This window comes from Pleurodeles waltl, chromosome 3_1, assembly GCF_031143425.1.
Source record: "Pleurodeles waltl isolate 20211129_DDA chromosome 3_1, aPleWal1.hap1.20221129, whole genome shotgun sequence".
NCBI classification, from domain to species: domain Eukaryota; kingdom Metazoa; phylum Chordata; class Amphibia; order Caudata; family Salamandridae; genus Pleurodeles; species Pleurodeles waltl.
In genome coordinates, this window is record NC_090440.1 from 1741270995 (window position 1) to 1741294693 (window position 23699).

Consider the following 23699-nt stretch of genomic DNA (forward strand, 5'->3'; position numbering starts at 1 on the left):
TTTGTTTAAGAATACATTTAATAACTCATTGTGTAAAAGGATTCCACGCTTGTGGGCTCTTTCAACCATAGTCCCCATTTTTAAAAAAGGGAACTGCATGTTACCGTCATTTACCCCCTTTTGACAAGTACAGTTAAGAACCGTGGCTACCTCCAGTCAACTGTTTTGAATGGTAGGGCTAACAAATATGTTCTTGATGCCATATTTTATTCATAACAGCATTTTAACACCAGGTGCTACAAGTGAAAAGGGGCTTGCATAATTTCTTGCTCTCTGAAAGTAGTCACAAGGCCATCCTGCAGTTCATGGACTTGGAAGGAAAAGTACATTTGCTTTCCTTCTATACACTTCTGCAAAAGGGCATTGCCAGTATCTGAAATAGCAACATAGGGAGCTGCGCAACTGAAGTTCCTTTCCTCTCCTTTGGGCTTTTCCCTCAGTGCGCTTTATTCACTTGTTTATCAGTGAATACCAGTGTGATTTGTGTTTGCCCCTACTGGAATGCAACAGAATGTCTGGGAGACATAATGTGTAGTTGCGGAATCTAGGGATTGTGATATAGCATCTACTACTGTCCACTTCTGTGCATGGCATTACCACATAATATGTGTAAGTGTCCTTCTTCTGTGCATGGCATTACCACATAATGTGTGTAAGTGTCCCCCTACACCCGCAGTCCCTTCAGCGTTTCTGGATTTGGACGTACATGAAAGTGCTTTAGTTATATGCAGGGCCAATGGAATTATGTGGCAGGAAAAGACGAAATTATGAAGCAGGGTTTACCAGTTTATGTGCCAAGAAAAGTCCAGTTATGAATTTACAATGCCTATAGCTCTAACTCAAGCAAACTTGAGACCCGTTGCATTGCAGATGCTTGTTTAAGCTACTAGAATTAGGTCTGAAGGTATGGCGATTATCTGTTAATTACAGAGTGCTCTCTGCTTTTAATTTATAGAATCATAGCTGACCCTTGGATATTTTGGCGTCTGTATAGCTGTAAATCCGTTGATAATCCAAAACTTGCATCGCTCTGTAACTAATGTTTTACTAATGTACCAAATGCATAGGAGTGTTATTCATGTCATTCAAATGCTGATTGCTTTGATTGTATGCTCTCCGTTTCAGTTGTTTCTTCCTGGGTGGCCATGACCACTGACTTTTAAGCATGGCTGTATTGCTGTTTGTTTAAACTGTTTGCACTTTATTCTGCTAATTGTTCTTATGCCGCCATAGCTACCATTTTATGATGTATTGCTCTTTTCTTTTATTATTTTAATTTAAAATCAGATAAAGATGCATTGACTTGAAGTAGTTGCAACAGCCGGAGAATTTCACAGCCTGTTTTTTTGCAGCTGCTTTCAGATAGCCACATACTGCGGGATGTTGAGCACGAACTTCGCTATATTCACTGACCTACCAAAAGAACAAACGAGAATCAAGGCCACATGGTTTGGACAAGGCACTGCATCCCATTACGTCCTGCATGACACAATTCAGTATCCAAGTTGTAGAAAGTAATCGAGCTAGTGGTCAACGCAAATTGTTGTAGCCATTGAGCCCGATGGCCTTTGCCAGCAGAGCCCGCACTGACACTGATTCCAAATACTCTCAGGTCACTTGCAATGCGATACCAATCAATTGGAGGTGCAATACATCCATTTATACCTTTTTATGACCAAATATTCTGAATAACCACCAGCCACAAACCACTGTTACCTCTTTTTCCAGGCTAAGATTTGAACTTCCCCCTCAAAAATCTGGACATTTTCCTAGTGTACAACTTTGAGGTACAATACTCCCTTGAGTCAATACCCTATTAAGTATCTCTCATGACACCTGAGCGCCGGCACACAGGCCAAAATGATGAACTCATCCACCAGGATCCGAAAGCTTTAGCCCTCATTAAAACCGGGGGAACCGTATTGAAAGACTACTATCTTCAAGCTATAACTGCAACTGCATTAGAAATCCTTTGGAACAACTTGCTGAAATGTCACTGCCACTGAGATAACTGAGCCGAATCCAACCTGAAAGCACCATGGAAGGTGAGGAATTTCATGGTAATCCCCAACTCCCTACACAATTTAGTTGGCACACCAAGGTAATGATCAAAACAAATAACAGTCTCAGACCACAGGTGTGGTTCTCCAATCTCAATGCATATGTACATCAGCCGTTGTACCACTTATCAGCTATTCATCATCATTTAGGCATACTTTGACTCATCAGCTAAACTCAGCATGTACCTCTGCACCCCTCCTGTATGACTGATGCATATTTTCTCAATTTGGTGAAAACGTGTTGATCAATTTTGGTGATGTAATAAAAAATGTGAGCTTCTAATGCCATCTGTTGTCTATTTTACAGAAGGTATACAAACATTTGATCACCATATGCACGTTTGTATATTTTCAGTAATACAGGCCGCAGTCGGTGTACGTTTCTAAACACTATGGGCCTGATTCTAACTTTGGAGGACGGTGTTAAACCGTCCCAAAAGTGGCGGATATACCACCTACCGTATTACGAGTCCATTATATCCTATGGAACTCGTAATACGGTAGGTGGTATATCCGCCACTTTTGGGACGGTTTAACACCGTCCTCCAAAGTTAGAATCAGGCCCTATATTACAAACATTGATGCAAGCATTTAAGTATGGATGGTGTGCCTTAAGGTTGACGTGAATGGATCACAATGACCCATCCCTGATATAACCAACAAAACACTGGGACCTAGAGCTTCAGTGCAACTCTGCACCTTTTTTTGGGGTTTGAAACAGTGGACAAACTACGCACAAGGCACATACAGCACGCCCCTCCTTATATCCTCAAGGAAGGATTTTGTATTCGCTCAAACCTAAGGTAAGACAAAAGGCTATGAATGGACTTGATGATTCTAAAGCTGTTAGGCATATTATAGTAGCTAAAATATTAGCAGTAGTTAAAGTTTATTTTGGTTAGCCAACCTTTTTTGCAGATGTTAAATCATTGATTCAGACATGCTTTTTTGTGCTCAAATTAAGAGTCCATAAACTAAATATATGGTTCTTTTGAGGCCCTTGCTTCCACATAAACCTTGGCACACCATATCCAAGGATGTTATAGAATAGCTATCAAAAAGCCCAAATTGTACTGTAACTCTAGTGGTTGTGGATCATTTGTCAAAGATGGAGGGTATTATTTCATTACATGGATTGCCCTCAACTAAAGAGCTAGGGCAATTCATTGCAACCAAAATATTTGTTAGCATGGAACACCTCAAGTCTGATCACTGCAGGGGTCCCCCAAAAGTCTGGTTATTTGCAAAGAATTTACGTTTTAAGAAAGTGTTTAGGTTGCAACCCAAGTTTATTAGCTCATTTGTCATTGAACAAATCATAAATTGTGTGACTATATGATTAAACTTGTCCCAGTAGATGAAAGTCTATCCTCTTTCATGTAAATTTGATAAAACCTAGTTCTGCAAAGACATGTAGTGCTCCAACTCTTCCACCATTTCAGGAAAACTCTGGAAAAGAATATGATGTACGTAAGATTCTCAATCCACAAATTGTTATACGAAAATTGGAATGCTTAGTTACTTGTAAGGACGCACTCATGAGAACTAACATCCAAACTTAATGCAACTTTTGCTGCATGAATTCCAGACTAGCAACCTAAATAGACCAGGAGCTCCACTGCAGAGATGAGCGCCTTTATGGGGATAAAGACGCATGGGGGTGGACACTGTCACGGTCTGTGGCCTCCACCTACCTCTTAGTTAAGTGCCTCTATTTGTGAGCAGACTGGAGTAGAATGCCCTCCAGACCAACAAGGAAAAAGTGATAAAAAGAATGTGGCTTGCCCGTACTGGCATTGGAATACAATATTCCCTCTTCCACTATAGTGGTTCCTTCAGATTAGTAATATGCTTCAGTGGTCGCTCTCCTAAAATCCTCTGCAGCTTCTATGGTTTTAGCTTATTTTAGGCAAATTTCCCTTCTACCGTTCTCCAGAAAACATAGCTAGCTCTCATCATTTGTGGAAAGCAGCACTGGATACCCATCGATCGGTTTCTGTTCTTCCTTCGGCACACAGACTGTTCATCTTTCGGCACAAAGACTGTTCTAGGGACCTCTTCCTTCAGTGACTGACCCTGAGGCCCACACATTTCCAGACACTAATCATTCTCTCCTTCTCCATTACCTCAGTCGTGATTGCTGTGTACATCCTCTTCTTACATTCTCACTTCAATGCAGTATACACACTGCACCTGCTGCACTTTATTCTTCACCCTGACTTCCGCTACACCTCATGCAGCTCTCCCATACACCAGGGAGACAAAGACAATTAATTAAATGGCATTTACATTAAAATGGCAGTGAGTCCTTTTTTAAATCTAACTCCAAAGTATGAGAAGTAGAGCCAATTTTACACGTCCCCTTTTAAATTTGCTACAGATTCGTATGAGAAAATATGGAACACACATACTACTCCCAAAAGTACAGTATAATAAACCCAATACTTATGCGCTTTATTCACATTTCTGACCACTAAAATATGACCACTTGAAAACAGTAGGAAATCAGAGCACAGCTATGTGTACATAAACAACACGAAAAGTACATATAGAATCAGTGTGTGCACATAATGGAAGAAATACTAACAGTTATAGAGCACTCTTTACAAGAAAAGCCTTAAACCTTTTCAACCACCATACGTTTATATTTGTTAAAACAAGGTACAATGCATCCTCATTATGTGTACAGATGTAAGTATCTATGTGTGTATTAAGTGTATAGCACAAACGTAACGAAAAAGCAGCAAGTATTTGGAGTGGTAGCTGGTTTCTGTAAGCAGCACTGTTACTGCGTCGTTGTGTAATGTTTCTTATGGGCACATCTTTAGCTTGTTCCTAAACTGATGCAAAGTCACGGTGGTCCTGACTGAGGCAAGGATCTTGTGCCAGATCCTGGGTGCATAGACTGAAAAGTTGTGTTGACTTGTTTTTATATTTTACAATTCTTTTTCTTTTAGTGACATGTCCGCTAGTTTGATGATGCTGGTCTTGATGGCTTTGTAAATGATGCAACTGGTGTGCAAGATGCGGTGGAGCCAGGCAGTTCAATCAAGTTGCTGATGTTGTGATAATATTTCTTCAGGCCCTGAATGAGATGTGCACTGATGGGTAGGGGTTCCCTTTCGGATGAGGCTTGCTGTAGCATGTAGGAAGCCTTTAAGGCAGCGTTTTTTAACCATTTAACCTCTGTAGACCCCTACTGAACCACTACTGGAAACCGGGGAACCCAGCTTAAACTATCTGTATGCTTTCAACCTAAAACAATACACAGAACTACAGAAAAGTATACATCAAACCAGTGACCAAATTATTAAATATTTAATTTAGTTCACAAGCAAAAAATGTGCACAAATTAAAAATATTATTTTTAATAGGAAGGTTGGAGCTTTTTAAAATTACTTTTGTTTTGTGATGGGTGAAGAGAAATGCTAGACTCTAGCATATTACTTCATCCTTTTTAGCTCCTAATGCATGCTCTCTTTTTTGTCTTTTTTTTCCAATTGAGGTCACCAGTCAACCCTACTAGATTCCGTTTGCTAGGCTTACATTGCTCCCATGAATCGAGGATAACAACTTACTTTTTAGTATCCCATTTCAAATGCCTTGACACTTACAGAACATTTTAACTTTTTCAGTTTTTCTTTTATGTGTATGCTCTATATATACATTTTATTAATTTGCTAATATTAATTTTATAAGCCACCACGTACCACAGAACCACTGCTTTAAAGGGTTTCTGTAGTGGATCTTGAAATGCCACAGAGCAGGCGTTTCCACCTTCCACATGCAAGAGTATACATGCTTGAACAGCAGTTCTGAAGTACCTTTCTGTGAGGAACAATTTCGCTTTCTTTAGAATATGGAGATAGTATCAGGTTGTATTTTTCTTGTCTATGTTCCTTGAGGATGAGGTGTCACGTAGGCTCTCATTATTCTAATGAGACTACTGGATTTTAGCGGCAGAATCGCCTGCGGTGTGGGGGACCGAGTCTGAACCCACTACAGGTGACACCTGTCAATCCAATCTGGGTTTTGCTCCGGCTAACTAGCAGTGCCTCATCTCTACACAAGAGCAGGGAGGATGGGGCAGCCTGGCACATGGCACATGGCACAATTGACTCCTCAGGGAAATCGTGGTCACTCAGATCACATCCGTTTCTCTCAGTTACATTGGTCTCACGTATACAAGGACAATAAGAGGCAGTATATGTTTCCATAAGGTTTTTAATGAAGCAACTACATCTTAGATAATAAAGCATGTACTGCAATAACCAGGACGATGAAGCATGACAGGATTAAAATTGTGACAAGGAGAGTGAAGCATAAAAGTAACGCTACCATGTTGTCACTAGAATCTAAACTAATTCCTACATAGGCTATATTAGAGCACTTTGTTAAGCTTTAGTTCTGCCCTTCAGGTTCCCCTGGGAAGACATCACCCCCCATACCTGAGCAAAGGCCCGAAGTCTGCATAAGCAGCTGTAGCAAAGCTTTGAGCAATCATCATACAGTCGTGGTCATCTCGCTGGAATCTCCCTCTAACGTGTATGGGACAGTGAAGTGTTTTTATAATAAAACAGCTGAAGTTCTGAGAAAATGTCCCTACGTAAGGATGTGTATGTTTCTATGAATACCAGAAACAAAGCGGTACCACGTTTACCGTCAACCTATCTTACTGCGGCCTTGAGAGAAGCATAGAGTGAAAGAAATGACTTGTTTAAGAACACAGTGCTGGCCTAGGCTGAATAAAATATATTTGGTTAAAGTGCACAGCTGCAGGCCTGGTTTTGCTAAAATAACGTGCATGGAGCTATAACTAAAATGGCTATACAACAGAGGCAGGTGACCAGTAATAATCCAAGTGATTTGGCATTGGGTGAATGTTGGAATTTGAAGCCCTCAAGGTTCGTGTCATTGAGCCAGGTTTGGACGATGTCTTGCTTGTTGTTCTTGGCAAAGTACAGAAATACTGTTTTGGTGGGATGATTTCAAGCCAGGTGCTGGACATCCAGGTCTAGATCAGTTGCAGGCACTGTTTTAGATGTTGGATGTCTGGTGCATCATAGACTTTCAAGTAGAGATGCCTGTCATCAGCATATTGATGAATTTTGATGCTGTTATCAGTTAATAGAGCCCCATAGGGCTCCATGCAGAGGCTGAAGACAACGGAATAGAATGAAACCAGGGGTGCGAAATTTAATAAAATATCTACTTGTCTGTGGGACAGATTGCTTCATAAATCTACTTGTCCTATAAACAAAATCCACTTGACCCTTTGGTGCCATGGAGTACAGCAATAAATTATGGCAGCAATCTTATTTTATAAGAGCTCTTATAGTAGCCTCTCTGATTATGCTAGGGCTCATACTATAGTAGGGGTTCTCTCCAGCTATCCCCCATTTTGCTACGTTTCCACAAATTTATATACTGAGGCTGACATAGTGTTAAGCAATAGTTCCAGGAATGGAATGCACTTTGGAGTCTTTGCAAACCTACTAACTGGCCTGTTTTAGGATTTTTCACCAGCTCTTCTCTAATCTTGTCCCATACTGAGAAAGGGTAGAAATTTCCTCCTGGCAAGTGCAGAAATAAAACCTCTTCCACAGTGGGGGAAAAAAGTGGATGGATGGGGAGTGGACTTGTAAACATTCAACAGATTTTCCCATGCGAATATCTACACATGCATATTTGTTTGTGCTAAATTGCAGTTAACAAATACTTTCTAAGAGTACTATTTCTTAGTTTACTTTTGTAAATTATTATGAATTTATGAAAGCCTTAGATCTGCACTAAAGCAGGAGCATATATCAAGGGTGCACTTTTGTGACTTTATGTAAGAATTGGCACCCTAATTAGGTCATGAGTTAAACAAGATCTTTTGTTTTTATTAAAATTCTGTCTCTCTCGATCTGTGGCCTGGCTTCACTGCGAGTCACAGCATTCTACTCTTTCACAAGGAGCATGTAGGCACACAAAGTAGTTTTGTTCAGTGCCAGAGACTACTGTGGCAATTTGTGCTTTTGGAGACCAAAACGTATTATTGCCTTTTGACAAAGTTTGTGATAAGGGTGAGGCCATTTCAGCTCCCACAACAGTAAAGTTTTACATAAACTATGTCAAAACAAGAAATGCATAGACAAAACCAAAAGGCTGACCATCAATGTTAGATCTGTTGGCTTTGCCAATGACTATTTTCATGTTTCCCATAAACTTGTTGATGCTGGTTGCACTGATTTTCCATTATGAATAGTTTTGAGCATACTAGCAAGGCACCAACACATTTTAGTAGATGATGCTTCAATGAAATGGTACCCAATATTTTACAGTAGCTTAGCAAGACATTTTTTTTTTCCCAGTAGCATTTTTTGTGAACATTTTATTTGAAAGCAAAGACTTCTCAGTCTTGCGTTCATCTAATCAGAGAGCATTCTGCGAGAATTATAAGGAGCCTCATATAGTTAAACTTTGCAAACATGTGTATGCATTTTTATGCTGGGACCACTGTCAGCAGTGCAGTCCAAACTTGCAACGTTTCTTTAGAGCACTCACCCTTATAATAAGGGCTTTGCATTATTGAGCCATAAATACAAGTTCGAACAGCATTATATGGACACAGGTATTACCTTAACTGCGGGCAATACCCATCCCTGATCCATAATGTGGTACTGTAAACTGGCAGTGAAAGGAGTTTTGCCACAGGGGGTTGGGCCAAAGGGCAAAATAAACATGAAAACCTGTTGTCCTTGACTCTAAACAATATGTCCTGGGGTCGGGTTATGGGAATTTTACACCCCTGATGGAACCCTGAAGGGCTCAGCAAGTGATCGGAATCTTGTAGGACTTGGAGAAGCCCATGTAAATGAACTATTGTTGGTTGGGAAAGTAGGAGGAGAACCAGACAACAATGTTGTAAGTGAACCCCATTTGAGGCTTAAGGTTGTGGATGTGGGTGGGATGGGCAACTGTTTAGAAGGTGGCTGAAAGGTCCAGCAATATCAGGTGGCAGCGATCATCTTTATCTGTGGTTAGGAGGGTGCTGTTCACAGTGGATTAGGTAGCTGTCTCTGTGTTGCTGCATGCTCTAAAGTCAGATTGCTAGCTCTGCAGAAGATGTTGGCATTGATGTGATCTTGTGGTTGAACATTGACTGCTTTTTCCAATTATCTTGCTGCTTAGGAGATAGGTAAATGATGGGCCTGTAGTTAGTAAAATCATTAGGTTCTAGTGTAGGTTTCTTTAGCAGTGAATGTATCTGGCCTATCTGGAGGCCATCTGGGAAGATGCTTTGAGGGAGGATACACTGACAATGGTGAGTAGGGTTGACATAGCTTTTTAAGAGAGCACTTTGAAGAAGGACAATCCTTTTTACAGAAGATGGTTTTGAGGGAGCTGAGTACGTCTGTGAGCTCCACAATAGATAGAGCCTTTAGGCATGACAATTGCTTGATGCTATGTGTAGGATTGCATATAAGAGGTGCTATTGATATGGTAGCAGACATGATTTTTCTTTTTAACTGAAGAGGTTGATGACATTACACTTGTCTGTGGAATGTGGAATAGAAGGTTGAGGCCGGGGAATGATGCAGTATTTGGTTGTCCTAAAGAGCTACTGTTAGCAGCTTCATTGATCATATTGGGGGCAGATTGGGTGATTTCCTCTAATCTACCCTCCACGGGGAGGGCAAAGGGATTGTCAGAAAGCACACTAGACACCAGGGACCGTATTACAGAAGGTGCCATGGAACTCAAGGGGTATTGGGCCCCTAACTGCCTCCCCCAGGCACTTGGAATTTTCAAAGGAATCCTAAATGTTAGTTCACAAGGGGTGTACCCCCATTTGCTTGTAAGAGTGGCTCCATTCAAATGAAGGAACACTGCCTTTACACCAGTGCAGTATAACAAACATGGTCACAGAGGCAAAACAGAATCTTGGTAGGCATACTTAAAGGTGGCACACAGTCTGTGCGGCTCCCAAGGGTGCCCCTTGGGAGTGGGTAACTGTGATCACATTAACCCCCACAGCCAGTCCGCTTCCAGTGAAAGACGTAGCCATGTGTTTCACTTTTGCCTTCTCCTCAGCACTGGCCAAAAAAGTCTAGGTTCCTTCCTACATGGAGCAAAGCTTTGTTTTTTTTAATCAGACTCATATTTACTTAAGGGGGCACCATGGTGCAGATAGGGACAGTATGTTTGATGTGCAATTTAGTGCTATGATTTTTTTTTTTTTATTGACGTGGAGGCCAGTCCATCCTGGCATTGGTCCACACATCCCACCCACGACACCCAGTATTTCTGCCCTCTGGGGTTTAAAGACCAAACCCCATAGCTAGCCTGATGACAAGCGAGAGGAAATATAGATTATTTTGAGTGTAGTTTTGTCATATGGGGCAGTGGTTGGCGGGGGGGTTGGTAACACCCCTGCCCACTCTGCCTCACTAGGAGTTTTTCAAAAAGACTATCTAGTGCCTGAGAGTAGGACCTGATGCCAAGACGCACCAAACCCCCATGCCTCTAGGTTTTAGAAATGGCCACGGTTCGTCGGGTTCCTCGGTTGCCTGCTTATCCACAGTGGCAATCCAGCAGTTCACCATGGCAAGTGAGATGGAATTGAGTGTAGTTTTGTCATATGGGATTGTAGAGATGGGGAGTATAACCCCCATTGTTCCTGTCCCTGAAGGCAAAAATACTTTTTGAATCTGAGGCATGGGGTCCATGGGCAAGATGATCCACTACCTCACCCCATCCTTTTCTCTATTTTCTCCCTAGTAGTCTTCTAGACGTTCAGGCCACTCCCCCCCAAGTTGGGCAGATTGGAGTTTTACCACCTTCGGCATATGTTCATTGGGTAGAAAAGGTAGCTCCTGGGAAGAGCTTTCATTGTAGCAGGCGCTAGGACCACCTATGCAAATTGAGTTCCATTTTCTTGCACAGACTGGAGATTCAGCAGACGACAGTGATGCCAGCATCTTGAGGAGCAGCAGGGAGAGGCAGAGTAGACGGCAGCTGCTATAGTGGCCACAGTGACCAGAGCTAGGCATTCTACGTGGAGCAACTACCGGGGAACCGAAGGTAGACCCCCTGCAGATCACAGGGGGTGCCCTAATGAGGCTGGAGGCTGCCGGTCCCATGAATGCTGCCTTCAGACACTGTCCTTGCAGAAATAGTCCATGAGGTGGCAGAGGAAGAAGCAGGAGGGTTGTGCGGGTGCGGTGAGGTGCCTTGCGTGCGGTGTATCTCTGTTGACCTCTGAAGCACTTTCCTCCCCTATACCCCACCTCTACCACCCCCGCCCAGGTGGCTGAGCGTCTTTGGAGCCTTAGGAGCCTTTGGAGACATTTAAGGGTGGAGCGCAGTGGTTGTATGCAACCTCTGTTAAGAGTGTGCTCCAGGACCCCGCAGAAACGGCCCTGTTAGTGCGGGGTGCGGCTTGCAGGGGTGGGCGAGCCTCGCTCCAGCCTCTCACTTTTGCTTCTTTTCACTGGTCGACTGGTGCCCCTCTGTGCATGCAGTCCGTTGAACCTTGCATTGCTCTAAACTCCCGTGTGAAGACAACAACGTCTTTACTTCAAGCCTCCTTGAAGTTCATATTAGGAAATCGCCAGTTGCATCCGTCTTCATGGGGCCCAAGAGAAAACCAGCGTCCTGCCAAAGTCAGCCACAGATGGGAAAACCACCTCACCCCCAGCCACCAAAAGGAACACCAGGAATACTGCTCGGGTGCGCTCTCCTAACTCATTAACTAAGGCTCATTCTAAGGGAGCCATTGCGCAGTTCTTTCAACCTCTTCCTGGCCCTGGGGCTGTAGCAGTAATTTCCATGGCTGACCTTCCAGAAGGAGCTAAAGCGCCTTTGTTAACGGTTGGCCTGAACATAACAGGATGGCCCGCCTGCCTCAACCCTCCTTCGTCCAACAAAAAGAGAAGGTCACGTTCATGCCCAGGGATAAGGGGTGTGTCTTAGCATGATACCACTGACGTATGGCAGGCTTTTAACTCCTCATTTAACTGTCAAGCACCGGAGCACCTGACTCTAGTCACCACAAACACTCCAAACATGGCAGGCATGGGAGAGCCTTGGAAAAAAACGAGAAGAGAGCAAGTAATCGCGGTGCAAATTTATTATCATAGCACACTAGGGCTCAAGGGGCTGAAGCCTGATTGCCTTCTAATTTATTCTGTCTCCATCTTGCCTGAGACTGGCCAAGCCACCGAATTCACAGACATGGGGGAATTGGTAGCCTCTTTCTTATAAAGCCTTGAGACTAAAATAGAGAGAAATCTCAAACTCACGCCAAAGTTGTTTAGAACACCAGAAGGGACAAGGTCCCACAGCCTTTGGAAGGTAAGGCTCTAATAGTATCGAGGAACTGCATTCATTGGCTACAAAAGAAGCACAAAATACAGTAATTCAGGCGTTTCCGACATTTTCTGTAGTAAAAGCTGCTTATGTTCAATGAAAATCATCCAGAGCTGCAAATATTATTAAAAGTTTAATACTGACCACATCAGACAAGTTTACATGTTTGTTTTAAATGTACACTTTTCATTTTTTGTGACTGGGCTTCACAAAGGAGAGCTACTTATCGGTAACTTGAGAGCTACTAATAGCGAACGAGCTACTTGTTAAGAAACACCTGCAATAGCCAAAGCAATGATATGGCAATCTAAGAAATGAGAGCTCAAAGTAGATTTAATGCAGCCGATTGTGCAGCGCTTGGTGAACCTAGGCACTAAGATCGACTCCATCAAAAAGAAAATACAAAGCAACCAGGACACCAATTTGTGCTCCTGTTCCGGTGCAGCTATCGTAGGTAAATGGGCAACATTTCCTGAGAAGCTTGGCGAGATCATTACACTCTGAGGCAAAGACTGCCCTTGGAAAACTTTCAGCTTGAGTGCCCAGCTGGAACGCAATCTCGGTTCTGAAAGTGCAGAGGGGAGACTACCGAGCTGAAGCTCAAACAAATTAGACAGCCCTCTGTTGTAGGAGGTTGGCTCTGTATATACTATCTCAAAGTGAGAGATATTGTGCACAGAGTCCAAGGGTTCCCCTTAGAGGTTGATAGTGGCAAAATTAGATAATACTAATGCTCTATTTTGTGGTAGTGTGGTCGAGCAGTAGGCTTATCAGAGGGTAAGCATTTGTTGTACACACACAGGCAATAAATGAGGAACACACACTCAAAGACTTAAATCCAGGCCAATAGTTTTTATATAGAAAAATATATTTTCTTAATTTATTTTAGAACCACAAGATTCAAGATTTGAGGTAAGAACATAAAATGCAAGGTACTTCACACAGGTAAGTATAGAACTTTGATTTAAAACAGTAGTACACACAGTTTTGGGTAAAATGGCAATAAGCTGTTTTAAAAGTGGATACAGTGCAAAAATCAACAGTTCCTCGGAAGTTAAGTTTGGTTAGTTTTCTCAGGTAAGTAAAGCACTTACACAGTCAGTCTCCTGGGCATAGGCAGCCCACCGTTGGGGGTTCAAGGCAACCACAAAGCCACAACACCAGCAACACAGGGCCAGTCGGGTGCAGAGGTCAAAGGAGGGCCCAGAAAACATAGGCGCCTATGGAGAACAGGGGTGCTCCAGTTCCAGTCTGCTAGCAGGTAAGTACCCGCGTCCTCGGGGAGCAGACCAGAGGGGTTTTGTAGAGCCCTCGGGGGGACACACACAAGCCCACAAAACTCAACCTCAGCGGCACAGGGGCGGCCGGGTGCAGTGGGCAAAGTAGGCTTCGGGTTTGCTATTGAAAGCAATGGAGGGACCCGTGGGTCACTTAGGCGGCACAGGCAGGGCCCAGGGGGGCTTCACGGGCCAGCCACCGACTGGGCTAGGATGAGGGCTGCCTGCTGGTCACTCCTGCACTGGTAGGTGGTTCCTCTTGGTCCTGGGGGCTGTGGGTGCAGTGCTTGGTCCAGGCGTTGGTTCCTTTGTTACCAGGCGGTCGCGGGCAGGGGGAGCCTCTGGATCCTCTCTGCAGGCGTTGCTGTGGGGGTGCAGGGAGGTCGACTGAGGGTACCCACATCGTCGTAGTCGCCTGGGAGTCCTCTCTGCGGTGTTGGTTCTCCTTAACTTGAGCCGGTGGCGTCGGGTGCAGAGTGTGAAGTCTCACGCTTCCAGTGGGAAGAGAGAGTTCTTTAAAAGTTGCTTCTTTGTTGCAAAGTTGTTGCAGGTTTTGAACAGTACCGCTGTTCTCTGGAGTTTCTTGGTCCTTCGGGTTCAGGGCAGTCCTCTGAATCCTTAGAGGTCGCTGGTCTCTGTCCTATGCGTCGCTGTGCAGGTTCTTTGAGTCTGGAGGTAGGGCTGGGGGCAAGTCAGTTGTCGTCTCTGTCGTCTCTGCGGGGCTTTCAGGTCAGCAGTCCTTCTTGTTGTAAGTTGCAGGAATCTGATTTCCTGGGTTCAGGATCGCCCCTAAATACTAAATTTAGTGGTGTGTCAAGGTCTGGGGGGCAATAGCCAATGGCTACTGTCCTTGAGGGTGGCTATTCCCTCTTTGCGCCTCCTCCCTGAAGGGAGGGGGGCAGATCCCTATTCCAACTGGGGGAATCCTCCAAACTCAAGATGGAGGATTTCTAAAGGCAGGGGTCACCTCAGCTTAGGGCACTTTAGGGGCTGTCCTGACTGGTGGGTGACTCCTCCTTGTTTTCCTCATTATCTCCTCCAGCCTTGCTGCCAAAAGTGGGGGCAGTGGCCGGAGGGGCGGGCATCTCCACTACCTGGGATACCCTGGGGTGCTGTAACAAAAGGCATGAGCCTTTGAGGCTCACTGCCAGGTGTTACAGTTCCTGCTGGGGGAGGTGAGAAGCACCTCCACCCAGTACAGGCTTTGTTCCTGGCCACAGAGTGACAAAGGCACTCACCCCATGTGGCCAGAAACTCGTCTGGTTGTGGCAGGCTGGCATAAACTGGTCAGCCTAGCACTAGGAGTCGGACTGGTATTCAGGGGGCATCTCTAAAATGCCCCCTGGGTGTATTTTACAATAAATCCCACACTGGCATCAGTGTGAATTTATTGTGCTGAGATACCAAACTTCCCAGATTTCAGCGTAGCCATTATGGAACTGTGGAGTTCGCAATTGACAGACTCCCAGACCATATACTCTTTATGGCTACCTTGCACTTACAATGTCTAAGGTTTTGCTTAGACACTGTAGGGGTATAGTGCTCATGCAACTATGCCCTCACCTGTGGTATAGTGCACCCTTTCTTAGGGCTGTAAGGCCTGCTAGAGAGGTAACTTACCTATGCCACAGGCAGTGAGAGGTGGGCATGGCACCCTGAGGGTAGTGCCATGTTGACTTAGTCATTTTCTCCCCACCAGGACATACAAGCTGTGAGGCAGTGTGCATGTGCTGAGAGAGGGGTCCCCAGGGTGGCATAATACATGATGCAGCCCTTAGAGACCTTCCTCCGTGGCCACAGGGGGCTTGTACCAGGGGTACCATTACAAGGGACTTATCTATATACCAGGGCTGTGCCAATTGTGGGAACAAAGGTACAGTTTAGGGAAAGAACATTGGTGCTGGGGCCTGGTTAGAAGAGTCCCAGCACACTTTCAGTCATAACTGACATCAACAAAAGGCAAAAAGTCAGGGGTAACCATGCCAAAGAAGGCATTTCTTTACATCTGTTCTATCAGGACTCGTTGGTTTCTGCAGTATGGCCTGATGCACCAGACCGCCAACCGCGCCCCACCTCCAGCTGCGAGGTTGAGCGCAAGGGAGACAATAAAGATGAGACACCACCTAGCCCTGCAACCCAAGAGACACCGATGTCTAGGCAGGGCAAGTAAAAGCTGAGGAAGCAGCATAAAAAGGCAAAAAATTGAAAAGAGCGTCACTGCAGCAATTTCTCTCAACTCGCACCATACCAGGTGTATTCCCAATTTTCACCTTCAAACTGGGCGCCAATGAACATCCAAATAGTGCGGCCATCACACAGCCCTCTACGTCTCCTTCCTCCGCCAGGAACATATAGGACTCATGCCCTTGGTGAATCTAACTTCCCTCCTGAGCCCACAAATGAACAAGTGACTTAAAAGGTGAAGATTGATGCCTGTATCCAGGTCCTCCAGGTAAATGAATCAAGTTCGGCACCACAAGAGGCAAGCCCCACCTTCAAGTCCAACCATGCACAAGCATTCAACAAGTCGAATACAGAGGTCACTAGTCTGGTAATCCAGGAATACAACCAAAGTGCTGCACCCTTTGTGCCCCCAGCAGAGACCCCTCCACGCCAGCCTTCACATTCCTCTTTGTTCAACAGGCAGCCCATGTATTGTTGTCCTCTAGCACAAACAAAATCTTATTGACTGACCCACCGGGCTTGGGCCCTCTTATTCTAACTCAAAACACTAGATCAAACCAAGGAGGGATAAAGTTTACATTGTTTATGAGGCAGTGCTCACCTCAAGATACTGTGTCCAAGGCTCATACGACATCTTGAACAGGTGTAACATTTTACGGTTATTCAAACACATACCACCTTTGGCTCATATCCACTCAGAGGACCATGAGTGGGTAGGATTTCAGAACCTTCCCGGGGACACCCATGACGAATCAACTTTGGTGGGCCTTCGCCTTCAGCACCTCCAACTTGAAGTGCTTAAGGAAGTTCCTCAACTGGCAGATTTGGGGATAGAAATCAAGTCCCCTCGTATGGAGAATGGAGAAATACCTGCACGTCTTTGGCCCTTCCTCAAGTGGGCAGAGGGTAGCATCAGTCCTGTGTGGCACAGACAGGAGTAACAATGGCGTCAGAACTTTCCACACATGCCACAAGGCTCCCATGGGAAGTAGGATAACAAGCACTGATAATCAGCGGGCAGCGTCCTTCTGGACACTGTCGGCAGATCCTGTTGCGGTACATAGTTCCCACAGGCATTACTCCTAACTTTGATCTCATACAGCCAGACAGTGATACCAACAGAGTGAAAGGCAGCAGTCAACAGCTGACAGTTATTTCTTGGAACGTGGCAAGTCTCAAGAAACCTTTAGGTCGAGTCACCTCTGTCCTATTTACTTAATGGCGACATACTATGTCTCCAGAAGACGTGGTCTATTGAATGTATGACGCTTCCTGGTTAATATGGTTTTCATGTCATGGCCACAAAACGTTATATATCTGGTTGTCAGTCAGGTGGCTTTTCGATTTTTATTAGAACATTGGAATGCTGGAGGCTCCATTGAAAACAATGGAGTGCTGCGGGCTTTTACTGGCCGGTAAAAGCCTGCAGCGCCAACATTCCAATGTTCGCTTTGTTCATATCAACAGCTGTGAACAAAGCCTCACGGAGCCCGAGGGGATTTAAATCCCCTCGGGCTCCGTGAATTTTTTTTTTTTTTAATAGAACATTCTGCCCTGTGTGGCAGAATGTTCTAATAGCCTTAGAACCCGCCGTAGTGGGCTCTACCGGCTATTAAAGTCCCTCTCCCTTGTTAAATGCCCTCGCCTTCGGCTCAGGCATTTAACGCGGGAAGCGGGCCTTTAATAGCCGGTAGAGCCCACTACGGCGGGTTCTAAGGCTATATTAAACATGCCTGAAAGATAGCGGCCATGACAATTTCCAGTCATTAGGACACTCTTCAAGCCCTGGTCATCAATGGTTTAAAGTCTAACTCTCAAGCCCTATGTCTGCTGCTAATTAACTGCTATCTTAGTCATGCCCAGCTTTAAAAGAAAGAGACCTTAACCTGGCTAAAAAGCATGATCGAAGAGCTGCTTCTTACATATGATTCTCATCAAGCCATAGTATTTGGGGACTTCAACATAAGGGATCTCAATAAATCTTACAAATCCCTTGGTCCGTCAGGAAGGAATGCACCTCTACATGCTCTCCTCCACAATCACAACCTAAGACCATATCAGACCTTAAAAGAAGCACATTTCCCACCCAATGACGCACTAATCCCACTTTTAAGAACATATCTACAGTCAGTTACACTTTCGTCAGCGAAGGGCTGGCACCCAGCTTCCAAGACTTTGAAGTCGATGTTAGGGGTGAAAGTGACCACAGACCCCTCAGGCAATCCTGCAGCTGGCATCCTTAGGCTCTCACTCACTACAAGCACTCAGGGAACCAACAGGGGAAGGGCACCACAAGCTTCTTCATAGAATCAAATGGTCTGCCAGCTTTGGTGACAAACTTTTAGTCAGGGTTTAGAGAAGAAATGCTGCTGAGATTACACCAAATGCAACAACAGTATTTTGGCATTGGGGGGAACTAGTAGCAGATGTACATCAGACGGTGGGGAACGGGCAGTGGTTACCCCCAGTACAAATTCTCCTTGATTTCAACTCATGTCCCTAGATGCACCAAGGAGCTAGAAGCCAGCAAACGCTCACTTCTTAGGGCACTGGCAGCTAGAAGAAGACGCAGCAAAGTGGCAGATGGCCCAGCCATCTCCGCACTCAGAGCGGTTTACAAGCTGAAAGTTTGGCAGCTCAAAAGAGAGTACATCGAAGCAGAATGGCTCAGACTGATTAGCTTATTAAAAGACAAAAAACTCTCATGTTTGTGGAGGCATTTAAATCACTTGGGCATCTCAGGGCAGCCTAGGCAAATTGGTGTGGCGGAAAAGGCCTGAATCAGCCACGTTGAAAAGTTATACACAATCGATCAGGAGGTGGAAGCAGCCCCTTCTCCTACTCTACCTGTTCAAGTTTTTTGGCCCCAGCAAGAGGGCATCTATTTCAGAAGGCGCGGTAAGAGGAGCTATTAAAAAAATGAGGACTGACGGGGGCACTTCCCCCCAATGGGATTTGTGTTTAAAATGTGTTGGGTGTCCACCCTCTTGCCTTTTTTCAATCACACGAATGTCTCAGTAATGAATCTATTCTCTTGGAGGGGAATCATTCTCTTCCCCATTTCTAAAAAGGGTGACCGTTCTAACCCAACCAATTATTGTCCAGTTGCCCTTCTCGACGTTGAAGCCAAAGCCTACACATGTATTCTTTTGAAGGAATTAGAAACATGGGTAATGGGAAAAAGTATTCTTCCGCTTTTTCAATCAGGTTTTAGGGCTGAATGTTCAAAAACAAATAGCATCATGGTGCTGGTTACTTAGCCTCTCACTGGGTTAGGAATAAGTGTCTCCCCCTTTTTTTGCTGCTTCGTTGATTACACTACCGCCTTCGATAGGGTGCAGGGTATGGAGGAAGTTAACCACGTGGGGAATCTCACCTCTGCTCCTCGGGGCGATCATATCATTACATCAGAGGACACGAGTCCGGGCAAACTCAAGCCCCAACCCAGTTACCGCCAGAGTGTCAACCTACAAAGGGCTCAAACAAGGCTGTTTCTGATGGATACAACTACCTGTGGATTCCTCACCTCATGAATACTCCCATGGCGCCAGCATTCGACGGAAATCTTCTTACTAGTCTCTGCACGTCAACGAGGACGTCACTGTCTCGCACGCGACGCCGTCTGACGTCATACAGGCAATAAGAGGTCCTCGACGACGTGCAGACGTCAGTTCGCTTTTTTCCGTGCATTCGAAACGGTTATCTTCGAGGGAGCAACTGTTACTCTTGCGGTTACAGTGTATATCTTGCTGCGTACTCTTTCTCTGTGGAAATAATGTCGCAGAGAAAGTCTGGATTTAAGCCTTGTCGTGAGTGTGGAGGCAAGATGTCGGTGACGGATCCTCATTCCGATTGCCTTTGGTGTTTGAGCTCCGACCACGACGTCTCGACTTGTGATTCGTGTCAGCACATGAATCCGAAGGCCCTTAAAGAACGCGAGGCGAAGCTGTTTATGGCCAAGTCAAAGGAGAAGCATCATAAGAAAAAGTCTTCTCCAAGACATCGGCGTCATCGAGACTCCCGGCGCCGTAGAGAATCTTGGCGTCATTCAAGGGAGGCTCGTTCCAGGTCTCCGGATCGGCGCCGGAGGACATGGGAGGTCAGCCCCACGGTGACGCCGCATCCTTCGACGCCGTTGCTCTCTCCGGCGTCTCCAACTTCGCCTGGACAGGCGTCGGTGATTGAGGTATTGGAGCCTCAAGTGTTTTCTCCGGCGCAGACGCCGAGGCCGGCGTCGGGGTCGCCTCCGAGTCAGGCACCCCAGTATCCGGCTTTTCCCACCCCTGGAGCCGATAGTTCCGCATTCTTGAATGCGATGTATGCCATCTTCCAGCAGATGGCTCCAGGGGGTGCTCCGGCTGGGCCTTTGGCCTTTTCTTTGGGTGATCCTGCGCCTCTTCGGCCGGCACCCTTTATGCCCTTTCTCCCGTTTGGGAACGTGGGCTCGGCGCCAGTGGCCGCTCCGATGGCTTCGGAGGGATTGGCCCCAGGGATTCCCATCCCGTCGACGTCGAGATTTCGGCCTGTGACTCCGGTGGGTCCATCCGTTTCATCTGCTCTTCAGTCGGCGCCGAAGTTACCTGTGGCGCCGGATGCGGCGTCGGTGGCTTCGGAAGATCGGCGCCGATCTCCGACTTCGGCGGAGGTATTGTCGACTCCGCGGATTGAGCAACGACTGCATTCAAGGAGGCGTGCTCTCCGGGTACTAGAGGAGCAGGAGTACCAACGAGCTCTAGAGGAAGGAGAGCTAGAGGACTCGGGTGATGGGCTGCGTGGACTGGAGTCGGCCAGTGGGCTGGACACTTCCCCTGAGTGGGACCTTTCGTCCCCGGGGGAATATACCGAGGAAGCTGCTTCCTTTCATACAGTGGTACGGAAGGCAGCTAGTTTTTTGGACCTGCCTTTGCCGGTGGTGGAGGCGAAACAAAACCTTTTGACAGAGGTGTTGCATCCGGCCTCAGCCGCGGCGGAGCCTCTATTACCTTTTAATGACGCTCTGCTGGATCCGGTTTTAGAGGTGTGGAAGAAGCCGGCATCTTCCCCAGCAGTTCACAGAGCCGTGGCCAGGAGGTATCGGACGGCTCCAACTGATCCTGGTTTCCTATCTAGGCACCCTACGCCGGAGAGCTTGGTTGTGCAGGCCTCCTGTTCGTCCAAGTCAGCGCCTGGTTCTTTTCCGACGGTGCCTGGGGACAGAGACTCAAAAAAGCTGGAGGCGCAGTCGAAGAAGATTTTTTCGTCCTGCAGTCTGGCATTAAAAGCCACCAATGCAACCTGTATCCTGGGGAGGTATATTCATGCTCTGATGGATGACATCTCCTCTTCGTTTACAGAGCTTCCCCAGGGTCTTTTGGATCTTGTCTCTGATGCCCAGGCTGCTGCGACCCAAATTATCCAGACGGGACTGGATACCACCGACTCGGTAGCCAGAGCAATGGGCACAACTGTGGTGGAAAGGAGACAGGCCTGGCTCCGTAACTCGGGCTTTTCGGCAGATGTACAGTCCACATTGTTGGATCTCCCGTTTGATGGGGACAAACTGTTTGGGGCTAAGGCTGATTCGGCCTTGGAACGGTTTAAGGAGAGCAGGGCCACGGCTAAGTCGCTGGGACTCCAAGCTCCTTCTTCCACGGCCTCTTCCAGATTCTTCAGGAGGTTTCGTGGATTTGGGCGTGGCTCTTCCTCCTCTTCCTTTCGGGGAAGATATCAGCAACCTGCCTCTTCCCATCCCTATAGATCTTTTAGGGGGAGGGGTAGGGTCCGCACCAGGGGAGCTTCTCAGCAGCACTCTGCCTCTTCCTCATCCTCTGGCGGGGTGCAGCAGGGGAAGCAGCCTTAGGCTTCCACCATTTCCCACTCACTCCTCTCCTGTAGGGGGAAGATTACAGCATTTTCTCACCAAATGGGAGACTGTTACGTCGGACACTTGGGTTCTCAGTGTTGTGGGAAAAGGCTACACCCTTCCCTTTCTGGAGTTTCCGCCCCTCATCCCGCCCCGCCCTTCGTATTGTTCACAAGAACACCTCCTGTTGCTAGAACAGGAGGTAGAAGTCCTCCTTTTAAAGGGCGCGGTGGAGTTGGTCCCGGAGCAGGAAAGGGGTCAAGGAGTTTACTCAAGGTATTTCCTGATTCCCAAGAAGGATGGTCGTTTGAGACCAATTCTGGACCTGAGGATCTTGAATTGGTTCCTCAAGCAGGAAAAGTTCAAGATGCTGACCCTAGCACAGGTGCTTTTGGCGTTGAACATGGAAGACTGGATGGTGTCTGTCGACTTGCAGGATGCTTACTTTCATATCCCGATACTCAAGTCACACAGGAAGTATCTCCGGTTTGTGGTGGGATCGCAACACTATCAGTTTGCGGTCCTTCCGTTTGGTCTTACTTCAGCACCTCGAGTCTTCACGAAGGTGATGTCGGTGGTTGCGGCAGAGCTCAGAAGGAAGGGGATAGCAGTATTCCCTTACTTGGACGATTGGTTAATCAAAGCCAAGTCCCCGGAGCTTGTGTTGCGTCATCTGCAGTCAACAACCCAGTTGTTGTTCGACCTGGGCTTTTCGGTGAACGAGCCCAAATCTCACCTAGAGCCCTCTCAGCGCCTCCTGTTCATAGGGGCAGTACTGGATACAACATTGGGTCGGGCCTTTCCTCCGCCTCAGCGGATTCAAGATATTCAGGATTTGGTTCCAATGTTTCGAAATGGAGCGGTAGTTCCAGTCCTCAAGGTCCTTCGTCTGCTCGGTCTTTTTGCCTCCTGCATTCTGTTGGTCACGCATGCTCGCTGGCACATGAGGGCTCTTCAGTGGTGCCTCCGAAGGCAGTGGTCTCAACACAGAGGGGATCTAGAGGGTACGGTCAAGATCTCCAGAGATGCTGCTGTGGATTTGAAGTGGTGGATTGCAAGCAACAATCTTTCACAAGGAAAGCCGTTCCAGCAGTCGCCACCAGTGACAACAGTCATAACGGATGCTTCCACTCTAGGGTGGGGAGCTCATCTGGGGGATCTGGAGATCAAAGGTCTTTGGTCTCCAGAGGAACAGATTTTTCACATCAATCTGTTAGAGTTACGGGCTGTACGTCTGGCTCTCAAGGCCTTCCTCCCTTCCCTTCGTGGTCAGTCGGTACAGGTCCTAACGGACAATACTACCACGATGTGGTACATAAACAAGCAGGGAGGAGTGGGGTCGTACCTTCTCTGCAGAGAAGCTCTTCGACTATGGTCCTGGGCAAAGGACCATCGGATTTGCTTGATAGCAAACCATCTGGCCGGAGTTTTGAACGTGCGTGCGGACAGTCTCAGTCGCCACTTCTCGGCAGACCACGAGTGGCGTCTCCATCCAGATCAAGTCCGTTTAATCTTCCAGAAGTGGGGGTTTCCTCGGGTAGATCTGTTCGCCACTCGAGAGAACGCGCATTGTCCGTTGTTCTGCAGCCTTCAGTATCCGATGCAGGAAGCGTTGGGGGACGCGTTTCAAATGACCTGGTGCGGCCAGTTGCTTTACGCGTTTCCTCCCATACCCTTGATTCCTCGAGTATTGAGGAAGATTCGCCAAGACCGGGCTCTAGTAATCTTAATAGCTCCGGATTGGCCAAGGAGGGTGTGGTACTCCGATCTTCTCCAACTCTCAACGTGCCCGCCGCTCCGTCTCCCTTTCAGGGCAGACCTCCTCTCGCAGTCGCAGGGGCAGGTTCTACACCCCAACCTCCAGAGTCTGCACCTACATGCCTGGAGATTGAACGGGGCAACCTGAGTTCCTTCTCTCTCCCGCCTGAGGTAGTGGATGTTATATTAGCGGCCAGGCGACACTCCACTAAATCTATCTAC

At 46.5% G+C, this 23699-nt stretch overlaps 1 protein-coding gene across 2 annotated transcripts in view; it reads left to right on the plus strand.

Moving 5' to 3' along the window:
* LANCL1 (LanC like glutathione S-transferase 1) overlaps nucleotides 1–23699 on the plus strand; it is a 378881-nt gene that overhangs the window by 29872 nt on the left and 325310 nt on the right. The window lies entirely within an intron of this gene.